Genomic DNA, 14871 nt, shown 5'->3' on the forward strand with positions numbered 1-14871 from the left:
GACTTAAAAGAACGAGCACGCAAACGAATGTTAAAATAAAATGCAAAAGTTGCAATACAAATCTGTCAACATGTGTGCTTACCTTTGTTGGGTTGTCAGCGCTGACCTGGCTCGGTTAACAGTGGATGTGGTGATGTTACACTGTTTTCTTTCTCTTGTTTAGCTGATGATGTTTACGATGATGCTGATTCAAGTAGGCTTTGGTTGCCGGCATGACGCAAGTACATCGTGTGTAATATGAGGGGGGCGTATGCCACAAGGATACAAATAAAAGGAAGGAAGCCGAATGCAGGTTATAGAATGATTATGTTCATGGCCCCTCCTCCGAAATCACTGCCCCCTCAGAAAAACACACACGCGTTCACACGCAGAACAGTGAACTTTTTCTCGTTTTGTTATTCCACCGCCTACTAAGTTACACTCACACACAAGTACTCGTTGGTATGACCGTTCACATGAGACACTTCTACTGTTTTTATATCTACGATTTTTGATTCTTTCTTCTTTTAGATTCGCGCTGCATAATCAGATAGCTAAAAATGGCTCGCTGTTTGTAGCTGGGCAATAATTAAATTTTATTTAACGTCTGGCCACAGAGAAACTAAATTGGATATCCTCTGACTGTGCTACGCCCCTGGTGGCGACAGTCAGAAGACAGGGATAATAATACTGGTCTTTTTTACTTCCCTTGGAAATGTGAAAATATAAAATAATAATGAATGAGTTATTACAGATCGTACGAGAGATGTATAAATAAATGGAAATACACACAACAGATGTCCTTTCCTGAAGCACTGACAACAATTGATAAGGAGAAAGACAGATAATAAATCAGGTTAACACTTCGGCACGGCAGTTCACTGTAAACCCAATGTCAATGTTTTGTGTAACTTTTTAACCACTTCGAACGGGTGCATATTTTCGTCTTTTGCAGACATTTTAATATAAAAGAAACTTGAAAGACGCGCGGTTCAAGTCTGCTCCAACAAGTTAACAAGTTTTTTTCTAAACTGCTGCTTTATTATTCCTGCTCGTCTCTCTGTGTAAAGTCACACCTCCTGCAAACACACGCAGAGCGAACACGTGAGTTGATTGACAGCAAATGCGCGAACAAGATCTGCAATGCGTCGCGCTCCGCCTCAGGATTCGGTATGAAAGTTGTGAGTACCGTCTTGACCACTTATAACACAAGCTCGCAGCTCGGCTCGATTCGGATATCTTCGACAAAGCACAGACTAGCTCCGCGCCGTCGCGCAATCTCGTCACTTTGTTTTGAGTCGCGTATATCCGATCGAAAACTTTGGTTTGCTCTTCCGAATTCATCTTTTGCCTTTGGTTCTTATCCGTTGTATTCTTCTGTCCATTCTCAGTTTACTTCTCGTCTTCTTCATTCTTCATCTGCTTCTTTTCATTTCTTATTCTCCTCTGTTGGCGTCTCCTTTTTTTACTCATTCATCCTCGTCGTTTTTGTCTTCTCATTCTCCTTACTTTTTTACTTTTTCGTTCAGTTTCTTCTTGGTATTCTCCTTTTGTCGCTGTTCCTTCATCTTCCCCTCTCAGATCCCTCACTGATAATCACGGAGAAACGTCTGTTACCCACGAATCATCAAAATGGAAAAGATGAGATTTGAGGTTCTCACGGATGCGAATTAGAGGATGTCAACTGCTACCAATTACAGAGATGCGCGCGACATGTCAGAAAATGAAAATATCGATGTCTGTGTTTCGATATAACAGCTATGTCGATATTGGAATTCGAAATTTTCATCAACATGTCGCGGTCATCTGTGCATCAGCTGCTTCCTTCCACATTCTTACCCCGGCGCATCTCACAGTGTTCTCATTTGACGTCTACACCTTTCATAATGAAAGACATCGATACAGGTAACGAGATGACGTCTAATGAAATATATCGATACAGGTATCGAGATGATGTCTAATGAAATATATCGATACAGGTATCGAGATGACGTCTAATGAAATATATCGATACAGGTATCGAGATGATGTCTAATGAAATATATCGATACAGGTATCGAGATGATGTCTAATGAAATATATCGATACAGGTATCGAGATGATGTCTAATGAAATATATCGATACAGGTATCGAGATGACGTCTAATGAAATATATCGATACAGGTATCGAGATGACACAAAACAGTGACATTGTCTTGCTCTTTCATTTTTATACTTTTTCATTTTCCCTTTTTTTAATTTTTGCTTTATGTCATTCCTATTTTCGTTCTTCTTTGCCTGCTTCCTCTTTTCTTTCTGTATTTTGTTCTTAGTTTCCACTTTCATTCTCCTTCCGTATTGCTCTATTTCTTTCAGATTTCTCTGCATTGGAACCGTAGTATTCTTACAGACATGAATTATGATTATTTTAAATAGAGATGAATTGCCTCTGGCTGTCAGCTAAATTGGCTGTTGGGGGAGAGTAGACATGAAACCTCTCGCAGGGGCCTATTAGACTTGCCACCAGCGCAAACTGCCTCTGATTCATCAGCTCCATTCAGTGACTCCTAATTGTAACACGAGATGCACTTGCCGCGTTAAACGGAGGCGGGCCGCTAAGAATGAACACTGGATCCAGTGGCGGATGGTGATGGATTATGCAGAACAGTTTCATGCTGTTCTGTTTCAACTACGACGTTGCGGTGACTGTTCTCTGCATCTTACATTGCACTTAGTTTGCAAACACGTCTGACGTGCTTATTTACAAACAAAATTAAACGTCTTCTTTTAATGTTGAAGGAAAAGTACGCCATAGTCACTCACTTGAACATTTCCAACTAAAAGTCGTGTACATTAGCAAATAAAGATGGCTGTCTTCTGCGAAGTCGGTCTGTGTAGTTTGGTAGAAGTTTACCGACGTTTCAGAGGTCCTTGCTGCCTCCATCATCGTTTCTGAAAACGCGGGATAATTTATACTAGACCACAAGGCGTACAACCCAGAAGACAGACGTCTACATTTTTATCCTCGTCATCACTGCCAGTAAGATGATCATTTAAAACTCAATGGTAACTATATGTACCATTTGCTTACACGGTATGTAAAACTGCTGTTTGTACTTACGTTTTTTTTTAGATTCTTAGAGTAATCATCGACTATTTCTTGAAACATCACTAAACAGTTGATCTTTGTAATGGAAAAGTGTTGTGCTTTCTTTGAGGTACGGACTGAATTTTTATATATTATTAAGATTAATTTTTGGTTCAAAGGGTTAAGAATGCGTCTAAGATTTACGCGTAGGCCTTTATGACGCGATGCTCAGACCCAGAGCCAACTTTAATTTTATGACATTTCCGTATTTGCTTCAGTTTTGAAGGATTGTACAATTTGTTTGTAGTGAATGAAACTAAATCCCACTGGCGCCTTGCCGCCTCGTTGTTGAAAGTCTTAATGCCGTGTGGACTGGCTTTCAGAACACTGTTTGCACTAGTCCGTGGCTGCACCCCGATGTGCAAACAGAAGCTGCGTGCTGCTTCATTGAAACGGATATAACAAATTGACGGAGCACGTTACACCCATTTGGAAAAACCTCTGATAGCTTATAAGGCTCGGAACCACAACATTGTGACTAGGCCTACTTGTTTCCTTCCAGTCAATATTTGAAAAGCTTTTCTTATTTCCTTTGCTTTATCAGTGTGTGTTCTGATGGGACGTTGCGTTATTCTGCTTTGCATCACTTCAGCACATGAAACACACCGACTTTCAACCTTCGGGATTTTTGTTACGCTTGTGTGCGGAAACAGTTCTCGCCTCTCTCTTCCTCTGCCTGTAAAGAATATGTGACAGACCTGTTCCGGCTACTCACAACATTTACGAGAGCTGCCAATATCACTTCTTCCAGTATCTCTTTGAAGTTTTTGTTGATAACTTTCCTCTAGATATTCTGTCGGTCTAGATATTAGGAAGATGGCTGTCTTCTGGGTTGTATAGTCGGCGCAGTAGATTTTGGCCGGTGGAGAAGCTAGCGGTGCTGGCGGACGGGCCTACTCTGTGTATCTGAGGTGGCACGGTCAGTGTATTTCTTTTGTTTGGGCGTTCAGTCCGATAAGCTCCTCGGTGCAGTCAGCATTATATCATCGCACAAATGACTCGCTCCTAGCCTTCCCCTTGAAAATTCCACCGGCCAAAAACTACTGCGCCGACTATAGCTACAACACAACCTACAGCCTACGACTCCACAGCTCAGAAGACAGCCATCTTTGTACTCACCTTAAATCATCTTGTCTAGATATTCTTTGCACTTCTATGTCAAATTACATTAATTAACGAGGTTTTGGTGACGTGATTAAAAACTATTTGAAAAACAAACTAACTTATCAAGTTTTGCCTGCGGGGTAGTGAATATCATTTCACAAGTCCATTTTAATTTTGTTACTCATAATGATATTGTTTATCGATAATTCGATTGGAATTTTTAAATTTACCAAGTAATTAATACATATATCGGCACGTATGATAACATTAAGTATTTGAGAAATAGGCTTGTATCCAATAATACTGTCCAAACTGTTTCAGAGGAATGTAACAGCAAGTCATTTAAAACCATGCAGTACAGCTTACTTCATTTATTGTCATATATTTTATGTAATAAGTATTTAAATAAACATGTATTTGTCGATAATTTCTATATTCGGGAGAGAAATATATGCGAATATCAGTGTCACGCGACTTGCCACTTATTGTTCTCTCTCTCTGTCTTCTTGGCTTCGGCTTCAAAGGGTCGATAGTTCTTATTCTCTGTTCGGTTCGTCGTTGTCGCATCCTCATTAACCAGGTAACCGGTCTCCGTAGTAACTGGGCAGAATGAAAGGAGGACGCTGCTCCATTGAGTAAAACCTGTCTTAGGTGCAATGAGACGTTGGTTTACCGCGGTGTGGGTGGTCGCCTACACACTCTTTTGCCGAAGACAAGTGTAAAAGTCGTACATGTTTATGAGAAAAAATACAATTCCACGTAGAAAGGAGGCAATCGACTGTGCAGTACCCGAGCGTAGAAGACTTTTGCTCGCTCAGACGTTTTAAAAATTAGGCCTAATTGAACATATTGTGAAGATGCGTGTCTTCTGGAGTGTTGCATCCTATAGTTTATGAGTTTAATGACGTTCCAGAGGTTCTTCCTGCCAGAGTACGCGGCGCAACAACCCAGAATACTGCCATATCCATACTTACTGTTGTGAGAACCTAAAATCTCATCTAAACATATTATATTAAAATTAAATTATTTGGTTATTCCGTCAAATCACAATGTATTTAAAATAAGATAATTAAAATAATTCTATCTTATAAACATATTATATTAACTGTAGATGTCTTTGAACCGTTTTCGAAAGGACAGTAAAGTTATATGTTTGGCATTTTTCGGCCAACTTTCTAATTTAATCGCGCAGGAAGGCTTTCAGTTCTTCACAATTTATATCAAAACTTGCCCTAGTGCCTCAGCAGCACGTATTGAAGTCGAATAGAGAAGTGGACGTATGATTTAAATTATTATTAACGTCGACATTAAATTAAAATGGTTGATCGATTTCTCTGTTATTCCGCTTTGACTTGGTGAAGAGAACCACATAACTATTGGACAGGAGTTAAAGATTTTAATATAATTAGGAACAGATTAAAACAATTGCCTTCGATATATAATGTTGGCATTGTCAGGTACATGAACTGTAAATTCGTCAGTGGAGGAGGACTTGACCGATTTTTGCGTTGGGCTGCAGATCTAAGGGACCCCCCCCCCCCCCCCTTGCTGCCTACTGATCACAAGTTTCCTGAGTTTCGTGTCTTTCCCAGATGTTGCTATAATCCTGTATGGAACGCGTCTAAGGTCCTTATTTATACCACCAGGCTGGTCTTAATCTGCAAACCAAAGTCTGCTAACTGGTATGTAAAGGTTTAGCAGCCTGTCAAACACTTTAATACTTCGGAGCTTATTCTGTAATCTGACTTTGTGGCCTCGCCGCTACACCAGTCAGGCGGAGGGGAAAAGCTTTGAGCTTTGGATTCGGCCCGTGTGTCATATAATGGATTTATTTGGTTGCTCCAGCTCCTACGCATGATGTCATGGAGATGTTTACGGAGCGTGGAGTTAAATTGACGCTCCGTCCACCTTTTCTCCCCCGGAGAAAAGAGCTCCCGCTGTCCATTACATAAAAAGTAGGGAAGGAGATGGCTATCTTCTGGTTTTTTTGCCCCGTGTAGTATTGTAGAAGTTTACCGACGTTTCAGAGGCCCTTGCTTATCTATCATCAGGGCACTTATCGCCCTGATGATGGAGGCAGCAAGGACCTTTAATACACTCGTAAACTTCTGCCAGAGTATAAGGCGAAACAACCCAGAAGACAGCCATCTTCAGACTCACCGCCGTGAAAACCTCAAATCCTGCTAAGTCGGGAAGGCTTAGTGAAACTGGCTTTTGAGGCAGCCTGTAGGTGGAGGTGAGGCGCCTGTTGGAATGCTGCGCCGTCATAATCCTGCCGACTGCATTCATGGCGTTGTAGTCACTTCTTATTTGTAATAATAAACCCGGGTTTTTGAGCGAAGTGTCGCTCAGGCCCTGCCCCTCTTCAACACCTCGACAGTAAGATGCGGCCCTGCGGGGGGGCGGGGGGGGCGGCGGCTTTACCTGCGTACAGGCACCTCCATTTTCTGACACAGTGGGGTGGTCGGCAGGCCCGGGTTCATGTCTGGAGGTCAGAATTTGTTGCTGAGCTTTCTTTGTCAGTAACTAGAATAGAGCTTCACAATATGGTTATTATTTAATGTGTTCTTTCGTTTCGGTCTATGATATGACAGGCGACGTGTCGTAGATGTTTCCTGACTTCTGTGGTCTTGGTTATGACGCAGTGTAGTGTTGTAAGTGGTTACCAGCATTTCTGGAAAATACACTGCCTCCATCTTCGGGGTACATCTCAACGCTCACGCAGTGTCCTTTTGCTGGTGGTTAACAGCGCTTCGGAAGAAAATATTGCTAGGAAAGCCTGAAGAGACCACTTGGAATCTGTAGGTGTAGATTAAGGATAATATTAAAGCGGAGGGCTTGGGAGTGTGGATTAGATTCATCTGGGACAGGTGGCTGGTTCTTGTTAATACGGTAATAAACCATAAAAGGCAGGTAATTTCTTGACTAGCTGAGAGTGCTTTGAGCTTTTCAAAAAGTGGCCTGAGTTTTGACGAACAGACACGACCTACCAATGTATGCATTTCGAGAACGGAATCCTAAATATAAATCTAAATAATATCCATAACGACAGTGAAGTAGGGGCCGATCAGATTTCCAGAACGGAAGATGATTAATGGGGATTGGTGAAGAGCTGTGTTTATAATTAGCTGCGGTAGTGCTGCCGCCTGGACTAGAGAAAGTGCGAAGACAGAGTTACGTCACAGTTAAAAAGAGATGTGAGTGTGTCCGGTCTGCTCCTACACCCGCTTGAAACGCGGTTTATTCATCGCCCTGGTGAGCACTTCTGAAACGTCGGTCAATCCTAGGTTCTACGAGGTGCGATCGGAAAGTTTCAAGACTGCGCATATATATATATATATATATATATATATATATATATATATATATATATATATAAAAACCCGTACACTTTTCTCAGGTATTAAATTCATCCATCACCCTCGAAGTAGTTCCCCTGGGAGTGAACACAACGATCCCAGCGCCGCTGCCAAGCCTGGAAGCATCCCTGGAAATCTTTCTTTGTCAGCCTGTCAAGCATCATCTGCGATTCTGCCTGAATCTCTTCTATCGTCTCAAATCTCCTTCCCTTTAGCTGAATTTTCATCTTTGGGAAGAGGAAGAAGTCACACGGAGCTAAATCCGGCGATCCGGTAAGATCTTTGAGCTCCTGACAAACGAGAAGTCGATTCTGCTTCTGGTCCTCAGACAGGATGCGTCGCATGTGGAGTTCTTCCTTTAGAATCAGCTGACAGGTCCCATAGCCTATCCCAACAATGTCGCACAAGTCGTTGATGGTACGACGTCGATCTTCGTGAATGGCCTGCCGAATCTTCGTAACATTTTCGGGCGTTGTGCTCGAAGATGGTCGTCCAGAACGCTCGTCATCATCGACAGAGGTTCGGCCATTTTTAAAACGTGAATGCCACACAAAAGTTTGTGCACGACCCTTTGCGGACTCCCCAAATGCTTGCTTTAGCATTTCATAGGTTTCCGTAGCCGTTTTGGCGAGTCTTTGGCAAAATTTGATGCACACGCCATTCCGAAATCGCAGGAGGGTCGGTGTAATGCACTACCAAAACGCCCGTAACTAAGAAACAAATGCTAATTCGATGATGCCGGCTGGCACACTGATTCACTATGAATGTAGGCCGCACCCCCTAGCGGCAGAAGCTCGTACTACACCCGGTTCGCCCTCTATTGACACAGTCTGGAAACTTTCCGATCGCACCTCGTAGGAACTAGAAAACAATCATATTCAAAAGTTAAATTACCGCTATTATTGAGCTCTTACTGTTGCCCCCAGTACCAAATACGTCGAATTTATCGGAAAGTGTCCTTCTTGATCCTAATAATGTTTTTTGAAGTATGTGCGATTATCTCGTTCTTCTGTTATGTTAGTAAGTTGTGTGCCATAGACTCTGGTTTCACAAGACTGGTGCACTCTGCTTCGCCAAATTTCACGTCGCCAGAAATTGCAGATAACTATTCCCAGGTGCCTGACGTTGCGTGGACACGCTGTATTCGCTTGACAGCTCCACTTCTAACACCTCTGCACGTTATCCCAGCAGTAGGCGCCTCGCCTTACCCTATTGTATAACCCGGTATGTGCTATAAGGTTGGTTGGTAGGAGTAAGAAATTCCAGTGAATGGTTTGGGTCCTCATTCTCCACAGTCATTGAAGAGGGCGCTGAGATGGTGACGATCCATTCAGAAATTCTCCCCTCTAGTACTTTACTTCGCTGGCGTTCCTTTTCATGGAGCATCTCAAATCTCATTTGTCTGTCCGCCAGCTTGTACTTGAGGCAGGGGGGAGGGGAGGAGGAGGGATATCTGCTGTTATTTCCACACGATGTAACAGAAGGTGTTGGATGTTGCAGGGACGTGACGCAGTGACTGCAAAACGGGCATAAGTTATTCGGAGCTTAGTTCTGAAATATGCCGAATCTGTTCTTTCATCAGAGTGAGACACCATGATTCAAACCCGAACAAAACAGGTATAAGAAGATTTCTGTCTTCTGGGTTATTGCGCTGTGTAGTCTGGTCGATGTTAACCAACGTTTCAGAGGTCATACTGCCTCCGTCATCAGGGCGGATGATGACGGAGGCAGTATGACCTCTGAAACGTTGGTTAACATCGACCAGACTACACAGCGCAATAACCCAGAAGACAGAAATCTTCATATTCACCGCTGTGAGAACCTCAAGTCTTACAAAACAGGTATAACTTTTGACGAGATTTCAGGTTCTTACGGCGGATGTGAGGATGGCAGCCTTCTGGTATGTTGCGCCGTGTAGTCTGCTAGAAATGTACCGACGTTTTGGAGGTGCTTACTGTCTCCGTTATCAGGACGATGAAGGATGCAGTAAGAACTTCTGACTCGTCGGTCAATTTTTACCATACTACGCGGAGCAAAATCCCAGAAGACATACTCAGGTACAATTATAGTTTATTTATTTTAAGTTTTTATTTAAGAAACGGGGAATCGGAGGACGTCGACAGACGATTTAACCTATATATTTTTTATTTAATAATTTTAATACGCCTATTACTATCAGACCTATACCTTCTTATCATATTTTATACAAATATTAAAAAAAATATTTTCTAGCCATTTAAGTACGCTGTCAGTAGTTTAGATTGCATAGTGCCGGATGATACAACCTAGAAGTCTAACATCAGCATCTTCGCCGGCTGTGAGATGCTGCAACGAATTTCAATAAGGGCGAGTTGGGCGATTGTTGCAGAGATACGCCCCCTCCTCCCTCCTAACTGGTCGCATTGTTGTGTCGAATTTTGTGCTCGCTCCGTTTCAAAAGGTCGGTCCAAAGCCACCGCCCGTGTGGTGATCCAGACGGTCAATTATTGAAGTCTGGCGCCATGCTTAGCCTCACGCATTCAAATTCCAGTCCGAGCCTCTTAGTGCACTAGTGACTTATGTCGCACGCCCCCTCTGTCCGCAGGGTCTGTACAGAATCGGATTCTTTAGCTCTTGAAGTATGTGGCTTCCCTTCTCGAAGGACTTAGAATGTTTTAAATACTTCGCCCAAGTATTTTCAGAACGTCTAGATGGTACAATGAAAGAGCGAAGAATGGTCCCTGCCAGTTGATATGACAGGTAATTGGAACGTTTGACAGGAAGTGGCTGTGGCCTGTTAAGTACTATCCCATCATCAGTAACCTAACGACCCTTTTTCATGAAGACATTATATAGTATCAAATGGCAGGATTGTAATATTTCAGTAGGATTTGAAATTCTCACGGCGGCAAGCACGAAGATTGCTCTCTACTGGTCTGATGACGGAGGCAACAAGGATTTCTGAAACACTGGTAAACTTCTACCAGACTATAAGGCGCTACATCCCAGAAGACAGCCATCTTTGTAATATTTAAGGTTTTTGCAGGTGCAGGTATGATGATGGCTGTCTTCTGGGATGTTACGTCGTGCATTCCAGTAGAAATTGACCGACGTTGCAGAGATCCTTACTGCCTGCGTCTTCCCATCGGCAGGGTGATGATTCTCTTATGATGGAGGCGGTAAGCACCTCTGAAATGTCTTTCATTTTGAGTCAGGCTATACGGCTCAACATCCCAGAAGTCTTGTCTTCGAATGGCAGGATGCTTGTAAAGTATGCCGAAAGAGCAGGTCGTGACCTATTTAAGGGAATCTCAGCGATTTCCGGACAGACTCAGGAAGGCCCCAGTTGGGACCGTGGTTTCCAGGCGATATTCGAGACAAGGACTCTCGATTCAAAGTCGCTAGTTACTTCACAACGACTCTGTGGCTGTCTGGTAGGACACTCACATTCAAGAAATGTAATGAACCCTTTGAAGCCCAAACTCGTCGAAGTCTAAATATTTGAAGGCATTTAAAAATTCAGTCCATACCTCAAAGACAACACAACGCGTCTCTCTCAGAAAGATCAACTGGTTGATGCTGTTCAAAGAAATTATCGCTAGTTGCTCTGAGAATCAAGCGAAGCCTACAAGCACCATATGTGGAAAAAAAATATAGTTAATTTATTGTTAAATCAAGTGGTGCATATAGTTACCACTGGGCCTTAATGTGCAGCACGTCAAGCAAGTATGGAAATATTGCTGTGTAGGGTCTCTGAGTTGTTTGGAAATTCTTTTTTAAAAGCAGAGGGTCAGGGTTGCATACCTCACTTGTTTTCCTTCAAGCGTTGAATCACGGTGAGGAATGTTAAGCTCTTTGTGTCGGCTTAGTTGCTGTTCCTTCTTGATATCAGTCGGAAAGACCGCGCAGTTGTCATACGCGAAGATTAATTTCGTATCTGCCAGCAGGATCCAGCTTACCGCGACTGGAGCACTTTCAGGAAATTCCAGTGGTACTTAACCACAGCAAAAAATGCAATTCGGGAAGGACTCGACACCATTGTCTTTCTGCCTTTAACCCTCTCGGTAGCTTATTGGCATGCATTTCAAAATTTCACATTTTTATTTTGTGTACAAGTATAACGTAACGTGCATAAACTAGCAAACTCCACAGAGCAGAGTCTGCATATCTCAGATGTTAATATTCACTCTCCCAGTTAAGGAATTACCCATTTATGGAAATCAAAAATTCATTACCGTGTTCACAACGGTCGCTTTCATAAATCAGATTATTTAATCCACGTCATCCAATTTATTTTCGTAAGATCCATTTAATGTTATCGTCACTTTGCTTCGATCTTCCGAGTAATCTCTTCGGGCTTTCCAACCAAAATTGTGCACGTATTTATCATCTGTCCCCATGCGCACTACATATCCTGCCAATACCATGATCCTTGATACGATCATCCGAAAATCCGGTAAAGAGTGCGAATTATTTATCGTTTCTAGCCTCTTCGTCTTAGGTCCAAATACGTGCCTAATCACCCCGTTTCCAAACACTCTCAGTAAGTACATTAAATACTTCATGTCATAGTAAGTTTAATATAACTGAATCCATGGACTCTTAAGAAGCTGCTAGTATCTCATGTGGTCAGGAAATTCCCCGTATTTTACGGAACCCGAAGGTTCAATATCGTGTTCACAAGTGCACGCCCTGTTCCCCAACCGTAGCCAGATAATCCAGTCCAATCCACGCTCTCATATCCGGGTTATTTAATACCCCCCCATGTGTTTCATTGAAGAGCATCATCTGTTCAACCTTCGGCAAGTTTATACTTCTCTTAGTTGTGTAACGACACTTTCTCATGCGGTGTCAAAAGGCTGGATGAGTCACGAAGTAAAAGTCTCGCAGCCCAAGTTAAGATGTTAACCAAACCTCTACTGCTAACACGCTGCTTGCTTGCATCGCGTTTAATTGTGTACGCGTGTACCACGTAACTTGTCATTGTGTATCACGGAAGATGAAGTACGATGTATGTACCCAATTGCAAACATTTTCATGACCCCCCCCCCCCCCCCCCCACATCATCTCACGATTTGGCTAACACCTTTCAAAAAGTGACGTTTTAAACTTGATTTTAATTTAATTCCGGGCTTGTATGTTATGAAGTGTCTCTTAAACAGTTTATTTTACCTTCATAACAACCTCAGTAGACCGAATCATGGCGTTTATGGTGGAGTAAAAAGCGACTACATAATTCTGAAAGTCATGGAAGTACGATTATGTGTGGTAGGTCTATGGATACAAATAATGACTGTAACGAGGAGAACACGCTTATTTAAACTTAGCCGAAATTTTAACTTCATTTATCTAGAGAGGTTACTGTCGGAATTATTAGTGTACCTGGAAAGACGAAAAGGTTAATTGCAGATTATTTCTAACCCAAAGACAGTATTCAAGTGCTGGGGCGTGTGCTTTCAAAAGTTTTACCTGTTTAGGTTCACGATAATCCGCGCAGCCTGGTGGTAGGCACACACAGCTCCTTATAATGCTTTAACGTTACAGGCACAAATTCTCATCACCTCTGACAATAGGTGCCGGAAATAGAAGGTCGTGGATTGCCAACTTACACAAAAGGTTTCACACATTCCGTGGAAGACAATCTCATTGCATCCCCACCTTGTTACAATGGGGTTGGAATTTATGGCGCAGAGGACAGACTCCTCACTTGCCTGTCATAAATCTGCTTTTATACAGGGAAGATTGTCATTCCTGTAATATAACAAATAAGTACCGCGTTTCCGTGCTCACGACAACGTAATTGCAATTTTCCGGGATAGTCTGCAAATAAAGCCTTTGTTAGTAAACTTTCACCCTTCTCAGAGGGCAGAAAATAGCGAAACAAGGGGTATATAATTCTAGGTAAGTGGCCACATCAGGATGTGACTTATTTAAATTGTCCGACTTTTCTAGGTTCTTCATGTTATTATGTCTGATGCGAAAATATAAATTAAACGTGGTGAGATTTCAGGTTGTACCATGTACATGCGTTTCAGGCTGCCTCCGGTAAGCGCCTCTGAAACGTCGGTCAGTATCTACTAGACACGGCTCAACATCCTAGAAGAATTCTAAAGCATTAATACAAAGTGCAATGGAAATCTGAATACCCAAACGAGATGCAGTTAGTGGATAATGGAAGAAACTACATGACGGTGTCTTCTTGACAACAAGCTGACAAATTTACTGGTTCTATGTGGGTAATTAAAGAAGATTACTATTTACTAGGCACGTAGCTGGAATAGGTAAAGAGGATTTCGATGTTGATCATCTGAGCAGTAACGCCGTGTGGGCTTGTAGGTAGACAGGGGATACCGGGATTCATTCTGCTGGGTTAAAGCGGCCGGTGCGTGAAGCCTCATTTCATTCTAGTGCTGAGGTTAAGAATGCGCGGAGTTGTACATCCATTCCACGTCTGCACATCGTGGTTCTTACTTAAGCACCAGAAGGAAATGCAATTTTATTAATCAACAGTAAAAATAAAGTAAAACTGTCCCACTATACGCCATGTAGGCGCTTGTGGGAGAGTGGGCACTAGATGGGCCCCGGGAAAGGGCCCCAGAACCGGTCTGGTCTGCCTCCGTCGGGGACCGAAGTCCGGTCGTCCAGTCCGTAGCCAGTTGCTAACTGACTGAGCTACGCCGGCCGGTAATCAACAGTAGCGTATTTATATCGCTGAAGCTAGAAATTTGGGTAGAACTTACAACTCATACTTTCCTTAATATAACACAATAGTAAAATATACGCTGGTAACTACAAACCCGCTTTATTATAAGTAGGGATTGTTTAATCAGTAGAGTAACTGCAATTACAATTGAAATTCGGTTCTTGGCAAGTGTAGGACAATTTTTACTTCTCTGCCACATCCAAACTCTTGAGTCCAGAGTACCAAAGACTCTTTTCCCATAGGCAAAGCGGACCACCTCCATATAGTGCCAAGGAATACTTGGAGCTTTACCTCAATTCCCCTTAAGACTTTATTAATTGGTGCTTATTTAAAAACAGAAATAAGCTGTCCTTGCCTTACTTTATATTCCATATAATAATCACACTAACCGCAACTGCAATTTGCATCTAACATTTGAGGATTCTATTGTATGGCATTAGTGTTGCTTACACCACATAAATTATACTTGGAAGATCAAGAATGAGATAACATTAAGTTAGATCTTATGGAAAGTAGCTGTGAGAATTGCAGGTGATTGAACTGCCTCAAGATTCCTGTCCAATGGCAGGCCATGATATTAGCGGTGTTGAAACTTAGGGTTATTTGACGTTAGTAATAG

At 42.4% G+C, this 14871-nt stretch overlaps 1 protein-coding gene and 1 long non-coding RNA gene across 4 annotated transcripts in view; one reads left to right on the top strand and one right to left on the bottom strand.

Moving 5' to 3' along the window:
• The window catches only part of LOC110834480 (noggin-3), a 53845-nt gene extending 52683 nt beyond the window's left edge, over positions 1–1162 (bottom strand). For all 3 annotated transcript variants that reach the window (XM_022073675.2, XM_087350233.1, XM_022073674.2), the window contains exon 1: positions 83–1162. The gene's annotated coding sequence lies outside the window, so the exon portion shown is untranslated. The remainder of the gene's footprint in view (positions 1–82) is intronic.
• Positions 1–14871, top strand: part of LOC147873632 (uncharacterized) — a 134201-nt gene that overhangs the window by 97922 nt on the left and 21408 nt on the right. The gene's annotated exons all lie outside the window — the stretch shown is intronic.

The sequence above is a fragment of the Zootermopsis nevadensis genome, unplaced genomic scaffold, assembly GCF_977971745.1.
Source record: "Zootermopsis nevadensis isolate Lab colony 2312 unplaced genomic scaffold, Znev_1.0 Znev_ptg000017l, whole genome shotgun sequence".
Classification (NCBI taxonomy): Eukaryota; Metazoa; Arthropoda; class Insecta; order Blattodea; family Termopsidae; genus Zootermopsis; species Zootermopsis nevadensis.